At 37.0% G+C, this 18787-nt stretch overlaps 1 pseudogene; it reads right to left on the bottom strand.

Annotated features, from left to right (window-relative positions):
* Positions 1-610: 610 nt before the first annotated feature.
* On the bottom strand, positions 611-1528 carry LOC111155407 (annotated as a pseudogene).
* Between the last annotated feature and the right edge of the window lie 17259 nt (positions 1529-18787).

Below are 18787 nucleotides of genomic sequence, written 5' to 3'. Positions count from 1 at the left end.
GAACCCTGATTCTCCAGTTGTAAACAAAGTGAGATTTCCTTATCCTTTGGGTCCCTTCCCTGGGCTGTATTCTTACTGGTGAGAGAATTCTGCCAACAAAAAGAAAAGGCAGGGCATGGTCTACAAAAATAAATAAATTAATTAATTAAATGTCCCCACCTCCTCTGCCCCACCGGCCTCCCAGATAGTCTCTTGACTACAGAAGCTACAGAATAGTAGAGAACGGGCTCCTGGGAACACAAATAGGCTTTCTTGTTTCTCATTTGTCACACCTAAGCTGGCTTCTCCCTATCCCCAACTCAAGCAGGTCCTTAGTAAGAAAGCAATAGCAAAAATCCCAGAGTTACTAATGCTCTACTCTTGGATCAGGTCTTTCCTCAGCTTGGACTGAAGCCCAGGCTTCAGAAGTGCCATTTTGACTCAATTATATGAAGGGAGCAGAAGCAAGAGACAAAATGGCTAAACAAAATTAGGAGCCACTGGTCTCAGTCTGCAGGTAAAACTTAAGATGCCTACAGATGTGGTCAGTGTGACTTGTTCAAGGAAGACGTGTAGAAGAATGGGATGGGTAGGGAGGATGTCCTTGGGCAAGTAGTCTGCCTGTTCTCCTTCACTCTTTAGCCTTGTGCTAGGCAGTTGAAGCTTCCATGGCTTTACCCACTGCTTCTTCATTCCCTAGGAACTGCATGGGCTTGATGGGCTTCACGTTCCTGTCCAATTCTTATACCATGGGAATACCAATTGGTAGATGCAGCTCCGAGGTAGCCTCTTTGGAAAGATCCTCCAGACACCTGACAATGCACAGAAGGCTGTTGCCATAGGCTGCAATCTGTACCTGTTTTCCCTCCTTGATATGGGGTATTTCTTCATTTCAAAAGGGCAGAATTCTGGCAATGGTGTACATCAGACAATCACAGGAGGATAGCTGATATTCAGTGAGCTCTGCACACTTGTGAGCCTTACTGATGTTGCTGTGGAATGTCAGGCTCCATCTCAGGTGGTGGGACATCATAAGGGCATGTCCAGATCTTTACCTGGGCTTTGCCATGGTTGGCAGCAGTTTCTGAGGCCGGTTAGAGCCCCATAGTGCCACTTACTGGGGCATCAAGTCCTCAGTACCAGCGGCCACATTTGGTCAATGGCATCCAGCACTGTCTGAATTGCTCTCTTCTGTTCTTGGGTAAAGCAGGGGTCCAACTCCTAGCGAGCATCTCACAGTGCCTGGCCATTGTGCTTTGCCTCCTCCTGCTAGAGGGGCTTAGGTCATGTTGTACCAGCCTCTGAAGCAGTGCTCCCAGTCCCAAGTGCTCTCACCCTGTCCTCTCCTACCAGTTCGTAGGTGGCCACGGCAGCGGCTCGGGGCAAACAGTGGATTCCTCGAGCATCTGTCCAGTCCCAGCCATGCCTGCGCACTTGCCTAACTTAATTCTTACTTTAACACAAGTTGGTTTTTATGATACCCTTTATGTATACTAGGAAATAGGAGCTTAGAGATGGTGCAAATGTTAACTGCTGGATAAAGTCCCATTGTGCCATAAATAAATGAGGATGAATTAATGACCAAAAGTCATTTAATAAAAAATATGGGTAATTTTGCCAGATGTTTTAACTCCATTTGGGGGTTATTTATAGAACTAGAAACTCAAGATATCAGATTATCTATCTCTATATCTATCTATATTTATCTATATTCATATTCTATCTACTTTCACTCCTAAATTCATATATTTAAAATATAAATTTTATTAAATTATCCAGGATGTAAAATATATATAGCTCCATTAAAAAAAAAAAAAAAAAGACTTTGCAGATGAAGCTCAAACTCAGAATAGCATCTTATTTGTGAAAAATTAAAGTTGAATAAAGTTCTAATCAAAAGCATTTGTTTTTCCAGATATAAGAAAGTGAGAAAGATGAGGTGTGTGGGTGTCTCTGTTGGTTAAGTGTGGGACTCTTAGTTTCTGTTCAGGTTGTGGGCTCATGAGTGGTGAGATTGAACCCCACCTAGGGCTCAGTGGGGAATCTGCTTCTTTCTCTTTCCTTCTACCTCTGCCCCCAGCCCTCACAAGGCTCTATCTCTGGAATAAATAAATAAATCTTAAAAAAAAAATAAGAAAGATTACTGATTAAACAAACAATTACCATTCACTATCTTTGGGCCACAATAAGGTATGTGTTTCTGTGAAATAGTTTTTAGAATGGGAAAGGAAACTAAGTTACATATTTTTGCTCTTAGAAGATAGGTCTTCTAGGAAGAACCAACTATGAACTCCTTATTAGTCATCTGTGAAATTCATGCGTTTGAACTTTGAAAAAAAAATCTGTTTTGAAATTATATGCTATGTTTGCCTTACATAATAGGTATTGCATCTTTTTTTTAAGATTTTATTTATTTGACAGACAGAGATCACAAGTAGGCAGAGAGTCAGGCAGAGAGAGAGGGGGAAGCAGGCTCCTTGCTGAGCAGAGAGCCAAATGCTGGGCTGGATCCCAGGCACTCTCCCATATGCTTAATAAAAATTTGCAATAGGTCAGACCTCTGTTTGGCATATGAGATTCAGGGAGATTCACAATGGATCCTATTTCTAGAAAAAGCACTGGGTAAATAAACAGCCAGCTATGTAAAAATTAACTTGTCCCATATCTTTGATAGGCCAAATTCTAGAATGTGAAAATGTTTTATAAGATACAGACTTTCTCTTAATATTTATGATAGTGATGTGTTGCCTATAACATTGCAATTTTTTTTAAAGATTTTATTTATTTATTTGTCAGAGAGAGAGAGATGGAGAGAGAGCAAGCACAGGCAGACAGAATGGCAGGCAGAGGCAGAGGGAGAAGCAGGCTCCCTGATGAGCAAGGAGCCCGATGTGGGACTCGATACCAGGACACTGGGATCATGACCTGAGCCGAAGGCAGCTGCTTAACCAACTGAGCCACCCAGGCGTCCCAACATTGCAATATTTTAAATAACCAAGTTTTATTTCTCAAATGAGGGCCACATTTTACAAAGAAACAAAGCTTTTGTTTATTTCATTTGTCACCTTAGAAAAGTGGATAACTAGAGTACAATAAAACTCCCTTGGATGAAAATGTTAGGTGACTGCTTTCTCAGGAACTTATCCATTCCTGAGCATTAACCTCCAAGTCTTTACGATTCAAATTTGAAGTTCAGCAAAATTACAAATGACTGCATCTTCAGTCTTTGTGTTTCTCAACAAATGGTTGATCTGTGAGAACCAGTGTTCTATTGAAAACTTTTAACACAAATACATATTTATCTTTGTTTTTGGTAAAAATATAGTGGGTTCTGATAAAATTTCCCATGCTCTACTTTATAGGCAAAACAGAGCTCTTGGGGGACAGTATGCAAAAAATAACCCAAGAGGAAAGCCAGAAACAAACAAAACTTCACATAAAATGAAAAGAAAATGAGTCTTTCATTTTCCAAAAGATGACATGAGGACTCCCACAGACCATCTTTCTGGTGAAACAACCATAATTAGTGAAAACGATAGGAAAAACAAAAAACAAAAAAACTAAAATCTCTGTACATAGTCTTAAGGGCATTCAGCAAATGGAGAAACATTTGTTCAAATCTATTAAATCTCAGTAAAAGCAGTGAGAGAACGTGGCATGTGAGCCCTGAGCTACCCACCTCAGCATGACAGAAGCTCAGCATGACAGAAGCTCTACTGGCCAGTCCACTCAGGACACAGGGCTCCCTCTGCTAAGATTGGCTGAGAGATCCTTCCTTCACACAGCCTCCACAGAATAGAGAAACTCTCTTCCAGGAAGAGTAGGGTGAGAAGAGTGGCCCCATCTGCCTCCACATTCTGCTCATGGGGTAGAATTCCACACCAGTACAGACAAACCAAGACAAACAGAGGCAGATAGCTCTGCTCATAAAGACTGGCATCACTCAGAAGTGGACTTGACCTCATACCCTAGGGCCATGACTCAGAGACTTTGCCCAGGGTGGGAAACAGGCTGTGAGAAGAGAGAGCTCTGAAGCTCTCCTCAAGGGAACCAACTTAATTTGGAAAAGTAGATGGGGAAGCTGACACCTAAGGGTGGTGTTGAAAACAGTAGAGAGAAAAGCAATTAAGAGGACTCTGGTAGCTCTGCAAAAACAACAAGCCAAAATATAGTCAGTTAATAGTTACCAGAGAAATCCATGGAAGGACAAAAGCAAGAAAAGCCATCCTGGGGTAGGAAGGAGCTTCAAAAACTGGCCTAAAATCTACCACTGTAAATAAACTTGAATTAAACTGGATCAGACCGTGGAGAGATTTATGTACCAGGGCATTGCTGAAAACAATTAGGGCAACTAGCCAGTGGTTAGTGGAAGCTAACAACTGGTGTGATTGCATCAGAGGCAGCCAATTTAACAGAGAGATTAGGGAAAAGAGAGAGTCAAAGAGAAAGCAAAAACAGTTTCATACCAAGGTGACCACAGCCATGTGCAGGGCTGGGACTTCTGGAGAGTGGTATCAGAAGCTATGTAGAAAGAGAAACCACTGAACAGTCAGTCCAGCTAAGGCACTAACCAAATAACAAACCAAATAAAAAGCAGATAAACCAAATAGATGGAAAATCTTCAACAATATATTAGAACAACATATAAAGTATGATACATTCTGACTAAGTGGGATTTATCCCAGAAATGCAAGGTGGTTTAAAAAATCAAAGAATTAATTTAAGTAATATTGTAAGGGCCTATTCAGCCAGAGTGGCCCACCCCGGTTGAACTGCCATTTTGTTGTTTATGCAGTAAAGCTTAAATTGACCCTGCCCGCCCCCCACCCCAGGGGAACTTACTTAAAAGCAAGTCCGGGAAACCAGTCCCAGGTGACAAAGCCCAAATACAAGGGTGGGTCAGGTCAAGTGGAGACATTCAATCAGTGGGGGTGCATACTGTCTCCTAGCTACCAAGGAGTATGGGCCCCACCCTTGGGGTGCCTTTTGGGTGCCCATTCTGACTAAGGTGATAGGCTAGTTCGAATAGCTACTATGGGGTGAATTGTAGTTCAATTGGCCACCAGTGTGTGACCTAGCATGACTGTGCAGCTTTCTCTGTGTATTGAAATCTCATTGGCCACCTGTGTTTGGCCAGGCTCAACCACATGGCCTTTGCTCTATAAAAGTTAGTCTGTGAGGCAGGGAGGGGTTGTGCACACTCTGTAGGAGGCGTGGCACTGGCCGGTTGGTTTGATTTTCGATGCTTGGAGCGAAATAAAGCTTTGCTTGACCTTCGCTTTGTATCAGTCTCGCTCCTTTAATCATTATTGGGGGACCCAACACTGGGGACCCAAACAATATATTGTATCAAAGAATAAAGAACAAAAACCACATGATCATCTCAATTCGTGCCAAAAGGTGCTTTTGACAAAATTCAACACCTTACTATGATAGAAACCCAGGACAAACTAGGGTGGAAGAAAGCCTCCTAACCTCATAAAGAACATCTATGGAAAGCCCACAAGCTAGCATACTTAAGGTGAGTGAATGAAACCTTTTCCTCCTGAAAAATCTGCATTGTTAGAAAGCATCCAAAATGATTCCGATGTGACTGGTCTATAGATCTGCATTTGGCAATCTCTGTAAGATGAGAAAAAGTAGGATTTCTTATCTGATAAATTTGAACTAGGAATTAGCATTGGCTACAGATGACATCACGAAATGGTGTACACAAACCTTAACCTTTCCATAAATGGCACTTAGTTCAGGATACACCAAAAGTAACAAGACTTTTGATGCAAGTAGTTTATTAAGGGACCTGAGGTGCTTCTAAGAAGCAGAAGTGCAGGAACAGAAAGACCAAAGCACCTACACAGAAAGAGTAAAATGAATACCTTGCTATGTGAGTTAAGGACCCTATTCACCCAGGGCTTACATGGGTCTGTCCTTTGCCCCTGTGCCTGAGATAAGAAGTGGGCAGAGAAATGTGAATTGGAGCCCTAATGACATTTACAAATATTGACACTGTTTAATAACATAATATTTTATCTTAAGTCATACCAACATTTAATCATTCCTCAATCTTTCAATATTGGATAAGTACCGTACAGCTTGGCTTAAATGTGGTTTCTTTTGGGGGTCCTTTGCAACTACTTTAACTTCCCTTCACTTTAGTTTCCTTATATTAACATTAGGATAATTCTAGTAACTCAGTTGTATTATAAGGAATAAATAATTATTGCCTATGAAGCTAAGGAAAAATTTGTGGCACTATTTGAATTATTAATAAATATTATCCTTTTGTATTATAAGGCTAACAGCATTTACCTGTGGTTATTGCATTAAACAAAGCCATAATGACTCATACTTTTACTTATTTTAAAGTGGATCAAATTTTAAATGACTTATGGAGCAATGAAAATAAGAATGTGTCTTGGTTTTTACGATTCTTCTTCAATCCTTTATGTTTGTCCAAACTGCAATTTAATATTAGTGATTTGCCTTCACGGAGTCTTTTTAGAACATTGAACACAATTTTTTAATTACTATATTTATTTATATTTTTGAAAGCACAATATACATAACATACATTATTTAAAAAGTGCAGTGACTGGGCTCTCTCCCATCCCATTCTCTGGGCCTCTCAGGTTAATCCCCAGACTTAGCACCTTTTCTGATTTTCTCACATTTCCTAGTAGAAATAATTTATACTTCCAAAGCACTTTATTTTGTTTTTTGTCTGTTTTGTTTTTCTCCACATAAGTAAAACTTCAAATTTGTGTCTTTGTATACCAAAGGTAGCATAGTATGTATAAATTCTGTCATTCCTTTCAGTTTTCTCTCAGAGCCTGAAATTTTAACTTTTTCTTGGCTTAATATAATTTTTATTGAGATGTAAAGCACTGATTTGTGTACATTTGGAGAAATATATTCACCTGACAGAGAAACCACTATCACACAAATCAGTTTTTCCTGTTTTTAAGCTTTCTACGTGTGCAAGCACATATGATATTCTCTTGGCTTATTTTATTCAGCAAATTGGTGGAAAATCATCTCTCTTACGGTTACATATAGTAACAATCTATTCCTCTTTATTGCTCTATAGTCTTGCGTTTTATGAATATATGATAATTTATCCATTCACCTACTGATGAATATTTTTAAATTAACTTAATGAGATATAGTATTTAAATAATAATTGCTCCCTTTTAAGTGCATGACCCTATAATTCTATAAATTTGACTGTTTGCATGTGTGTGTGTGTGTGTGTGTACAATCTACATAAAGAATAGTTCCAGTTCCAGAACCCCAGAATGTTCCTTTATTTTGGTCCACTGTGTCAGGCCCTCAATGGGCAATCACTGTTTTGAGTTCCATAATTATAAAATTGTTTTGCTTCTTCCCACTTTTCATTTACCTGAAATCCTACAGTATCCACTCTTTTACATGTGTGGCTTCTTTTGCTCAGTATAGTTTTTGAGATTTATCCATGTTGTATATTCATGTGTATGTACCAATGAGTAGTATTTTATTGTTGAATATGCCCTCAAATGTTCACCTGTTAATAGATATTTAGATTTTTTATAGGTTGGGGCTACTAAAAATAAAGCTGCTCTGAATATTTGTATACAAATATATTTGTGGATATCTTGTATTTACTTATTTTGCATAAGTAGCTAGGCATGGAATTGCTGTATCATAGGAGAGATGACAGTATATGCTTACTACATTTGTAGATAGAGAGAGGCAGGTGTTGGACTGAATATTATGGATATAGAATCAGATTATTAAATGAATTTTGAAAAAGTAGAAAAATAAATGGAATGTTACAGATGGGCTTTTCTAGGTAAAAATGTAAAGTTTAAATATACTTAGGGAAAAATTACAGAGAGGTGGAGATATCCATTTACATCAATACATATATATGTGTTTTGTTGTCACAAAAAGCCAAACTGTACTTTCTGTTGAGAGGAAAGTTCTTGTTAGCCTTGCTATTTTTATAAATCATATACCACTAAGCCATAGCCAAATCTAATTGCTCTTTCTTCATATATTGTTACTTGATAGAAATGAGTCTCTGGGAAGAACTATTTCAATTTATGCATTGGTTTGAGGCAGAGGATTAAATCTGGTAAAAGAAGACATGTGCACAAATCACTTTTCATATATCATTTAATTTTAGGAAATTATTTTTCCTAAAAAGAATTTTCATTTTCATACATGAAAAAAAATTTCATATATCATTTAATTTTTAGGAAATTATTCAAAATAGTATTATTATTAATAGTTCTCAGATGAGAAAGCTTATCATATAAGATGTTAAGTAACTTCCCCAAGGTCATAAAACCAAATTTGGACACTCAAATCTGGTTTCATTTTTACCTTTTTCCCATATGACTTCCCCAATATACAGCAGTTGCTAGTTAGTGGGAATGTCATTAATGAGTTACTTATTGATTCTGATTGTAATTTATTCACATTTCTACTAAATCCCATCAGGATTTAAATGATTTTTCTAAGAGAAAGGCAGATATATTCAGATGAAGACATTAATACATATATTTTGTAGTACATTAAATGGGTCCCTTGCAACTTGAACTTGAAGCCCTTATTCATGCTATCTAACTTTCCTCTGCAGAAAGGCTGACTTGACACATATTTAAACTACTGGTCTTTACCAAAAAGAATTAATTCTAATCATATTCTATCCCGGTTAAAATAAGGTTTGTTTTGAGCTTATTTTGAACTTAAAAAAGTCTTTCTACAGGACTCAGGCCATGTTACAAACACAAATATTATATCCAGATATGTGTTTCAGAATAGGTGTCAAGAGAGTTAAAACTGTTTAAATTTAAATTGAGTAAACATTGCCCTTCCTATTTTTAGGCCTAATACATCCTTGGCTTTGATGGTTGTTCAAGGAGAACTGGAAGAATGATTAATTCTTTGTATATATCCCATTGGAAGGGATATAGGTTTTATGTAGAAAGAATGGGCTCCCCAAACTCTTTTCCAATTTATTTTCAGCTTATCAGTTAAATGCATGGTAGGTAGGGTTTAACAAATTACTATCACTGAGTTTCCCTACTTGCCTTTTAAACAAATAAGTAAACAACCAAGTGGGTTTCAGCCGGAAGTCACTTTGTCTGTGACTACGGGCTTTTTGTCCCATGTGTTTAATATGAAATAATTTGTTCTTCAAAAAGAGCTGGAAAACAGTAAAATTTGTAAAACAACAATTTTTGCTCTTACATTTTAGTTCATTCTTTCATTTTTAGTCTTTTGAACAATTAAGAAATTATAAATTAGTTAATTGCCATATTAAGCAACCTAGTCATATGTTTTCTGCGTCCATTTTTTTGTTGTTGTTCACATATTGGAAGCTTTCTTAAAGGCTAAAAAAAGTTTTTAAATACATCAATTATGTTTTTCCCTAAAGCTTATGGGTTCACTGAGGATCCTTTAGATACATGAAAAACTTAGAGTTCATACCTTAATTTTTTTATTTATTGGATTCCCAGAAGGACTGAAGTCTTTTTTCTCATATGTTAAATTACTAGGCATTATTTCTCATTAGTGAAATGACTGTTTATGTCCTTTGACCATATCGTTATTAAGATCAATTCTTATTAACTTATATGAACTCCATATGCAAATATTAATAATTTTTTGTAACCTTTCCTATAAAAGTTTTCCCATATGTATATAAAATATTTTCTGAGATATGGAAGATGAGTAAAGGGGTATTTAATTATTAAAGATATATGTTTGGACCTTCTTATGTTTAGATTCAAATCTTAGTCAAATTTATGATAAGCTTTGTGACTTTAAAGAAAATTACCCAATGATAAAAATAATACAGCAAAAATATGTGATTTTACTATGTGTATGAATTATGAGATGAGAAGCTCAAAGAATTTAAGTTGTCCATGGCCAGCAGCTAGTGGTATAGTCAAGAATAGAAATCAGGTATTTCTTAGGCTTATGCTACTAAAAACCATAGCAAATTGCTTCTATGATTATACATACTATCTTGGAAGAAATTGAAATAACAAGACATAGCTACATTATAAAATGATGAGGTAATATTTATAGAATTTTAGGAAATGTGTAGTGTATAGTAACTCCTCAATGACTTTATCTCACTTATGAATATATATCCATATCTATCTTCTCTATGTCTATTTCATATGTAATTAGAAAACATTTATTGAATTTCTACATTGTGATGCTTCCCTGGAGACCCTCACTGTTTTGAGGATGCCCCTTTTCTAACCCTATTGTCAGTGCCCATCTATTTTTCTCTCCTACACATTCCTTCCAAGTGCTATTCTCACCTCTAGGCCTTCATGGATTACCCACCTGGTATTGACTATAAACAAGCATGTTCATTATGGTTCTCTCCACTGAGTTTTAAATCCATGCTTCCAACTTGCTAATGATCCTCAAAACACAACATATCCTAAACTGAACTCACCATGTTGTTGTCTACCCTAAACTTGCCTACCCTTTAGTGCTCTGATCCCTTGGAGAACATCAGCCCTGGTTTTCCATCTGAAACATTCTTTCCACCTGTCCATTCCCTCCACCCCATTTTCACCTGACTAAAGTATATACCTGACTAAGTTTCAAATCACATATCCCTTCTGTGAGCCGTCATTTCCATAGTTGTACTTGTCTCTGCTTTATAATTCCTCCCATACTTAGATCAGAGAACTCTTGGTGTCAGCCATGATGTTGTGTTCATCCTTGTATCTCCAGCACCTACTCAAAGCTTGGTTGGTCTGAGTAAGTGCCCCAGGTAGGAAGAATGATTTCATTGCCAAAGTGCAATAAAACTTTCCACTGGGATACACCTCAAGGGTCTTAATAATGAGTCTTCCTGATTTCTTTGAGAGTTGCTTCTTCCTACATTTCAAGTGTATCATTATAGACTGATTTAATCAATAAAATAAATGATAGAAGCTAATAGTAGCAGTTCATATGAAAAATAGAAGCTGCATATCTCTTTTACTGTAGGTGCAAGGGCAGTGATTATGTATGGTGCCCAATAGAACACATTCTTCACATGGAACATCTGAAGTCTCATCTGTATACAAGGTCTTGTCTTAGACTCTATGAGGACAGAGACAACTAAAACAGTTTCCCTGCCCTCAGAGGCAGTCACCATTTAAGGAAAATTGAAAATGGAAATAAGAAATTCTATAGGACAGACCTGAAGATAATTTGCTGATATATACCAATCTTGCTAAAGTGTGGATATTAGATATAGTTCTATATTCTCCATGTCTCTTATTCTTTTTTAAAAAAATATTTATTTATTTATTTTGAGAGAGAGAGAGAGAGAGCGAACGCACAAGCAGGAGGAGGGGGAGAGGAGCAGAGGGAGAAACAGAAAGAGAGAGAAACTAAGCAGATACCCCATTTAACACAGAGACTGACTCGAGGCTCTATCTCACAACCCCAAGATTATGACCTGAGTGAAAATTAAGTGTAGGAAGCTTAAGGGCTTAGTCCATTAAGCATCCAACTCTTGATTTTGACTCAGGTCATGATCTCCAGTTGTGAGATTGAGCCCCACATTGGGCTCTGAGCTCAACAGAGTCTACTTCAGATTCTCTCTTCCTCTCCCTCTCCAACCTACTTACACACACACTCTTTCTCTCTCTCTCAAATAAATAAATAAAATATCTAAATTAAAAAAGAGTTGGAAGGTTAACCAACTGAGCTACCCAGGAGCCCCTCCTTGTCCCCCCTCTTTTTTTTTGGAGTAGTCTTCATATTTCTGAGTCAAGGAAATAGAAGTAACTGGGATAAACACATAAAAATCTCACCTTCCAAACCAGTTTCCATGGAAACCAAACAAAGAATAAGAAAAGATGTATTATATATTCAACTGCTTTCAGGAACAATGACACAAATCCATAGTTTAAAAATTTTGTTTCAGTTAGAACTCCTTTAATATGTTGAATGTGAAAGCATTTGGGCTGGAAACAGACCCTGAAATATGCTGAAATTTTCCCACTTGCAACCATCCTTTGTAAAATTATTCATTCATTTAACAATATTATTGAGTGCCTAATATATGCCAATTTTTGAAGCTATATTCTGTGAGAACTGTTGCTCAAGGAGAAGGAAGATAAAGGAACTGACAGCTGGTGAGCACTTACTTTATTCCAGAGAAGTCTGGGTGATCTGTGTGTACATCATCTCATTCTGTAAAATATATATTATTATACACATTTTGTAGTGGTTCTATAAATGTTATGCATACTTTCAAGATGAGGAAATTGAAAGTGATTTATAGTAAATATTTGCCCAAGATCGTGTTTTTAGAAAGCAAGCTAACCCATGATTTTCAAATCTAGGCAGCCCATTCTTTAAAGTACTTTCTCTTTAAATTGTTCTGTAATGTCTTCATCAAATTCTAAATAGATTGGTTAAATTGCCATCATTTTGGTTCAGGAAAGGCCTCAGGAGGATTGGTGGACAATATTGTACATCTTGGTGATATGCCTTATTTTGTAATTCTGTAAAATGTATAAAACATTTCATATATGAAAAAATATTAACTGGAAAATAGAAGTATAACGAAGGTGTTCAGAATGAGCGTCTCCACAATGTACGACTTCAGCATGTGGCTTACATTGAGCTGATGTCAATCAAGGCCCAAAAGACTCAGGAAGAACTTTTACCTCCCTCTTATCTGCCTAACGAACCTAAATAGAAGGCTGGTCCAGGAAGAGAGCTATCATCAGAGATGACTACAGAGTCTGAGCTAAGTGTGGTAAGCTGGAGGGAACTGGGCAGGTCTTGGGGATCAATTTCTCTCTCTCTCTCTCTCTGTGACATGGCAAACATCTGGTTATCAAACATTTGCTCTTCCCATCTCCTTATGGATTGTTTTCCTCCCATTTGAAGTCCCAGGTCTCTATCCCTTCTCCTTATCTCAGGATGATATATAAGCCTCTATTGTCTGAGTGCCTGAGGATCTCATATTCTTACAGAGCTCCTGCACATATATAGATTTTTTCTTTCATCTGTTAATCTGTCAAAGAAACTAGAAGAGTAGAAGAAAAATGTTTCCTCCTCAACAATATGGAAAGGAAAGTCTTAAAGCATATTTATTTTAAAACATATATGTATAATACATATATGTTAAATTATAGATAATATATAAATTATATTACATATATATAATTTAAGAACAGTTCTTCCATTTCACATATTTTATTACCTCAACTATATATCAGTGATATTTTAAGAAAAATATACTAAGACACATACCAAAGTTCACCTTTAAGTAAGTAGCCCTACTTAAAAATTAAAGAGCTAAAGAGATGCTAAAATTCCGAAGTTTGTTTATTGGAAGAAACTATTCTAAAAGATTGACATTAATTTTTGGAAAAAAGTTTCCACCAGAGGGCAGTATGGATTCATAATCATTCCAAATCTATAAAGAGACTGTTCTTACTTTCTTAATCCAAAAATCTATGCTGAGGTAGATAAAAATCTTTAAAAATATTTGTATAATAACTATTGGAACACATGATATTTGATTACACAACTATTATACACCCAACAGTGTATAGCAGTTATATATTTTTTATAAACATGGATAATCTGTTTTTGAACCAACCACTGTCTTTGATTTCTGCAAGCCAAAATTCAATCTTATCTGGCTTTCAGAGTTTTAGAATTGCTACACTCATTCATGAATGCATTTCTAATAACATATACTTCTATGAACAAAACAGAGTGGCAGTAATTTCTACATTTGTGATTTTAAAATAAGCAAGTGTGTAAAGAATCGTAGAAAAAAACTCAGAAAGTCATTTTATTTTTGAAGAATGAAGAAAAGAAGGAAGAAAACAGCAAATATTCACAGGCAATAATTCTAACATCAAATTCTTATCTTTGCTGAGGCAAGTGAATAAAATAGCTTGCTTTTTAAGGCTGTTAATTACTAGCAAGTTGAGTGTTGGTGAAGGGTGGGTTAGGGAGTAGGTATTTATCTGTAACAAGTTCTAGACAAATCAACTATATCTAGGCAGCTTCTTTATAGTTAGATGCTGGTAAAACTACTATCATCAAATTTTGGAACTTCTCACATGAAACCAAATGGCAAACACTTTGTGAAAGTTACTAATAGCAAGAGCACATTACAGTTTATACTTTTGCAAACATTCTCTCATTAAGTGCTCACACATTTTACAGATGAATAAACAAGCTTAGATTAAATAATAAGCTTGAGGTCATATGGCTTGTGCATGATGTGAGTTCCCAAGGGAACAGTTACTGTTTAGGACTAAATCCTAAATCTCCAAATCCTTAATCAGTTAACTGCAGTGGTTGCAATTAGGATAAAATAAATTTAGGCAGAGGAAATCAGTTTTACTACAAGCTAAGGCCTTGGGCTTAAACCACATACCTAGTCTTTTAACCCAATGAACTAGACTTAACATCATTCTATTTGTCTTAGGAAAGATCCTCAATCTTACTGGCCACCAGCATCAGTGGCAGAATATACTCCAAAGAGAAAGTCACTAGGAATAACGAAAGCGAATTTAATTCCCAACCTTGAAGACATACTAGAAGTAAGAAGCAGGTGTAAGTAAGGATTTTGCTCCAGGAGAGGCGGCTTTTCCAATCATTGCCTCCGTGTCTCCATCTGGAAACAATGAGTTGAATACTTCTGCACACACCCTCCAGTTCAGAAGTGAATCAAATCAATCGTGCTTTTAATTCAGTTGAGCTTCTGCAAGAAGTCATCCCTATCCGTCCACTTTCCTTGTCAGATAGGATCCTCATAAGCTTATCTAACCAAGTTTCTTAAACAAGTTTAGTGAAGACAGTTCTATTACCAGACCATATGCAACAATATAACCAAACATTTTATTGTCATAAGTATGCTCTTCAAAATTGCACATCCTGTAAAAGACTAGAAAGGGCACATCTTTATTTACAGAGATTAAGGCTTAAAAAGTAGGAAATTTCTTGCATCTGAATCCCCACAGGTGAGATAAGAACAATTTGGTTCTAAAATATGCTCAGGACTATCTCAGCTGGACCAGTTCCTTTTCAGATTGGTGATCTGAGGAAAGATCATTACCTGGCTGGGGCTGGAGGTTCTACTTGAGCAAGTACAATCTGGGACACCTTTCATCAGCATACATGAAATGCCTGCAGTTCACTCATTCAGTCCAATCATTCAGTAAACATGTATTGAACTCCAGATGGGTGACAGGCAGAGTGCCAGGAAGTGGAATTCAACAATAAATAAAAACAGACATTGCAACATTGGATTACTCCATCCTCAAGTCTCTCTGAGTATCACTTTTCCAAAGATGCAAGGCTAATCCAGCTCATAAGGAAACTACCCCTGACCCCACATTTGGCAAACTATTTGGTTTGGTTTTCCCCAAACCAAAACAGTAATCATTCCAGCTGCTTACAACTTAAATATTCTTCCATTATAGTAGTTCCCAGAAAAGCAAACAAAAAAATCAAAATACATTCTTCTCACAGGTTTATACATAAATTTGAATTTGGGAGGCAGAATAGTGCAATCATTAGCACATGAGTTCTGGAGTAAGGTGAGATGGCTCTGATTCCTGGCTTTGTCTCTTGCCAGTTGCATGACTTCAGAAAGTTCCTTCATCAGTCTGTTCTGATTTCAGTCTTGCATACTAAGAGGATAACAAAATATCTGCATTGTAGGATTGTTGTGAGGATTACATTTACCTGAAACATTGTGGACTTTTTGCATTTGATTGATATATTGCAGTTGTTCAATGCATATAAACTACGACAATTAACAATATCATCTCTGTTGCAGCCATAGATTACATGTTTGGGAAAAAGTTTAAACAGAGGAAATAGATCACTTTCCTTTTCTAGGTTACCAACCAACCTACACCAGTTGTTCTATGAAATTGAGTCATTTTGAAAACACAAATTCCCTAAATTAGTAAATCTAAACAAGTTTTACATTAATGCATACTTTTTCTACTCAGAGAGTGGCATCCAGAAAGCTCCTGTTGGCTATCTAAAATGACAAATTTATGACATCAGGTCTTCCCTGAGGATCCTTTCTTCCCTGTAGAGTATATACTGAATTTGATGTCTTTCAATTCACCTCCCATTTGTTTCTGTCACCAGGTCCCCATGTTGGAATACTGGACCTAGGCTGTATTTTGGGTGGGACACAGTTTATACTTTTTGAGGATAGGATAACTTGTGCTTATGAAACACAACTGTACAAAGTTCATGGTATGGCACTTCCTGCAAACTTAATCTCCTAATGTGTTCTCTCTTTCTTTAGAACAAGCAAGATCCTTTCTCAGGCTTTAGGATGACAGTGTTGTCATCTACATTTGATGCCCAACCTGCTGCCACCTGTGCAGCACTTCCTGAAGTCTACGATTAATCTGACCTGTACTTCCTTAAGTCTACAATTTTTTCTTTATTCTTAATTTACTTCAATGGGAGAATTACCTTAAAACATTTCTGGAATGGACTTGCTGCTCTGGAAACTTCCTCAGCCTGTGCCTTTATGATCCAGGGAAGTCGACTGTCCTCTGCCTTGTGATTCTCTTTCCTAAAATCTTGCCTTGTCTCAGCTGGTACATTTTCTGGGGAGCATCATCTCTGCAGCAACGATCAAACATCCCTTCCACCTCTCCTCCAGCCTCCATGAGGTTGCCTCTGTTTCCTCAGGCTTTCATGCTCATGTTTTCCCGATACTCATTCACTTATTCACTCAGTGAAAACAGAAGAACGGCATGCCTACTGTGGCTAGACATGGGTAAAGTCTCAAGGACATATTGATAAGCAAGAAGATTCCTGTCCACAAAAGCCTGGCATTTGCTGTTGATGTAAAGGGCTATTAGAGTGTAGTGAGCATGGATGAACCTGCCGAACTCTGGGGACAGGCAGTCAGGGAAGGCTTCTTGGAAGAAATGGCATTGCCACAGTGGAATCTTGAAGGAGAAATTGTAGCCATCTTGGCCAAGGGGCGCCTCCCACAGTGAAGAATTGTGAGTTGTCAGGGATGAGATGGTGTAGATAGAAATGAGCTACCAACCTGCTAGGACAAGCAAGTCACAAGGACCACATTCCATTCTGGGGAGGAGGCTTTGTTCTGATAGCACCAAGAAGCCAGGCCAAGGCTTCAGTGATCACATCTGTATAGTAGAAATCACCCTATTTCTTTCAAACAGAGTAAATTATTTTTCTGAACACTTCAGCTTGTTTGTAAAGCCTTCCTGGCAAAGAGACACAACTGTATCTGAATATCTTTCTTTTTCATTTCACAGATTATGTATCAACTATAAGAATAAAACTGGTTTCTTTTTAAGCAATTTTGTTCCTCTGAATTTCTGATATGCTCCTTGTATACACACATCTGTGTGTGCGCATACACACACACACACACACACACACACACACACACAAATGGCATAGTTCATAAAAACATGTTATTGGAAATTTTAAAACCGAATAAAGGTATCCTAGTCTTGCCTGGACCTTAAGTATTTTGGCAACCATTCAAGAAATTTGCCTGGGAAATGCTCCAAATTGGGCTGTATGACCCAGACATTCTGTAGTTCCTTGTTACCCAATATGAATAGTAACAGTCAAAATTTTGGAGTTAAATAATCCATACTATAATACAGCTTTCTTAAAAAATTATTCATCATATTATATAATGTTCTGTTGTTATATTATATCTTTGTAAAATGATATAAATTATATTTATATATTATGATTATATAATTTCCAAACTTTTAAATATTGCCCCTTAAGAATGGAATTAGTTCAGAAAAATCACATGCAAAATACATGCAATAATCTCTTATCTAGATCCCCCCAAAATGGAAGTATTAAATATATCAATAGAAATAATATATCCCCATCCACACCAAATAAACGAAGACCATCTTTTAAAGGGGGCACCCCATGGGTCACTTGGCTATCAGGAACCCCCACTTGGCTGAACTTCTCAGACAGGTTGTTCCATATTTCTCTATCATTTCCTCTGTCCAAACTCACCTATGTCCTGTTCGTTCGGCATGGAGCTACTCCAAAAGCAGTTCATATTAATTTATTTTAAATAAGGTACTATTGGTTAATTGAGCTTAATGCTTATGCTAGTTCCATAAAGAATAGTTTTCTAAGAATGGGTCCTGCATGGTGAGATTTATGGTATCTGTAGAAAGCCGGTGGTGAGAGATTTGCTTGACAAGAAGGATTTCCTAATGCTTTTTCATTTCCTAATGCCTTTTCTGCCAGATCATGTTGTCTACAAATTCCTTTGCTGACTCACAGGAGAGCCCAGTGCTAAAGGTGAGAGGGCAGTCCCTCGTCTCTGGGTGACACCAGTGCTCCCAGGTTGGGCAAGAATCTAGTGTGGACATCAGCAATACATTAATCATGACTATGGAGTACAGGCTCTGAGGACTTCTTCAGAGCCTGCCCTGGTCAGTGAATCCTGGCATTTCAAAAAATGGAATAAAGATGCATCTTCATCATTTCCAGATCTTGACCTAGGGCCAGACTAAGGGTTGTGCTTCAAAGGCATGAGAAGATATGGACATTTAACCAAACAACCTGCTTTTAACAAATGAACATGGTATAAATGTATCAAATTATCTAAGTCTTGAGTAAATGAAGCACTTGAAAATATATACAACTTGGAGTCATTATTTATGTAAATTTTAAAAACCATAGCAATGATATACTGATGTATAATTTTATGGACACATGCATACTTAGTACAGTTATAAAAACTTTCAAGAGAAAATCATACACAGACATAGATCAG

This window comes from Enhydra lutris, unplaced genomic scaffold (genome assembly GCF_002288905.1).
Source record: "Enhydra lutris kenyoni isolate GAN:26980312 unplaced genomic scaffold, ASM228890v2 scaffoldscaffold41, whole genome shotgun sequence".
NCBI lineage: Eukaryota > Metazoa > Chordata > Mammalia > Carnivora > Mustelidae > Enhydra > Enhydra lutris.
Note: the sequence above shows the minus strand (reverse complement) of the source record. Positions and strands in the feature narration are given on the sequence as shown.